Here is a 1,797-nt window from a genome sequence, read left to right as displayed (position 1 = left end):
TGGTGCATAGTATCTAAGGCATTTTACTGCTAACCAGAAGGCTGGCAGTTCAAACCCACCAGCCACTCCTCAGAAGGAAGACTGGGCAATATACTTCCATAGAGATACCATCTCAGAAACTCAAGGAGGGGTGGCTATGAGTCAGATTTGACTCAACAGCAGTAAATTTGTTTGTTTGTTTGTTTGTTTATTTTTGGCTTTGCAATTTTCCTAGATTAATATTTATACATTACTCATTCCAATTATTAATGGATGTTTGCATCTGTTTCTTCCCATTTTGAGTCATGTCCCATCAGCAAATAGAGATCCCAAAAGCTTTACTCCATCCAAGTCATTAAGGCCAATTCTACTTTGAGGAGGCAATTTTTCCCCAGTCGTATTTTGAATTCCTTCCACATGAGGTGCTTATCTTCTGGCACTATATCAGACAATGTTTCAGGGCTATTCATAAATTTTTCCAGTAATATTTTAGACAATGTTTTACTGCTACTCATAAGATTTTCACTGGCTCATTTTTCCAGAAGTGGATGGCCCTGTTCTTCTTCCCAATTTGTCTTAGTCTGGAAGCTCTATTGAAACAAACAAACAAAAAGACCAGGCTTACTTGTCTGGTAGAGACTGGTGAAACAGTTGAGACTGTGGCCTCTAGATACCCATCAGGCCTGGAATTGAAATCACTCCCATACAATTACAACAAGAAGGTACACTGCTTAGAACAATCAACCATGGGAGATAAGAACAACAGCATTTGTGCAGGGAGAAAGCTCAGAAGGCAGGAATGCATAGGAAAGAAGGACATAGGGAAAAGTTAACCACAGGAAGGAAATGGGAAGAGAGCGGTTACATTGTGGGAATTGCAATCAATGTCACGAAACAAAAATGAATATAAACTGTTGAATGGAAAATGAATTTTCTCTGTAAACTTTCACCTAAATCACAATAAAAGAAAAAACAAAGCTTGCTTCCAATTTGTTGTCATTGTTGTTGTTACATAAATTTTAACCCATTTGTTATAGACTAAAGATTTTTCAGAGTCCCTGGATGTTTGGCAGTAAGCTGGATTGTATAAATGGTTAGCACATTCAGCTACTGAGAGGTTGGAGGTACAAGTCTACCCAGAATTGCCTCAGAAGAAAGACCTGAGTACCTACTCCCCAAAAATCAGTCATTGCATTGTTCTACCTCCTACTTTAGTGGGTAGTGACTGAGATCTTAAAAGCTTGAAAGCAGCCATCTAGAAGCAATGATCAGTCTCCCCTCATCCAGAGCAAAGAAGAATGAAGAAAACCAAAGATTCATGGAAACAATTAGTCCAAGCAACTGGTATACCATGTGATCCTCAGCCTATATGACTATGAGTCCAGAAGAACTAGATGGTGCCCAGATACCACTGTCAACCACTTGGAGGGGGGGTCTCTGTAGGAGATCCTGTACAGAGTGGGAGGACAATATGGAACAAAACTCAAAATCATTTGGAAAAAAAAAAAGAGTGGGAGGACCAGGTTTGCTGGTCTGACAGAACCTGACAGAACCACTGAGACTATGGCCCCTAGCTGCCCCTCAGGTCTGGAATTGAACCCACACCTGTGGCTTCCAGCCAAACAAGAGACAGGCATATGAGGTGAACATTTACACTGGGTAGGTACACTCTTGGAGAGAACAACATGGAAGAGTGGAAGGGCTGTGTATGCACAGGGACATAGCTTGTGGGGCAGGAGTGTGTGGAGGGAGGGACACAAGGAAGAGGTAACTGTGGGAGGGAAGTGGGAGGGGAGCTGTTGCATTGTGGTAAATTGT

The sequence above is a fragment of the Orycteropus afer genome, unplaced genomic scaffold (genome assembly GCF_000298275.1).
Source record: "Orycteropus afer afer isolate SDZICR_OR568_19922 unplaced genomic scaffold, OryAfe1.0 scaffold00029, whole genome shotgun sequence".
Lineage (NCBI taxonomy): Eukaryota > Metazoa > Chordata > Mammalia > Tubulidentata > Orycteropodidae > Orycteropus > Orycteropus afer.
This window is presented reverse-complemented; position numbering follows the sequence as displayed.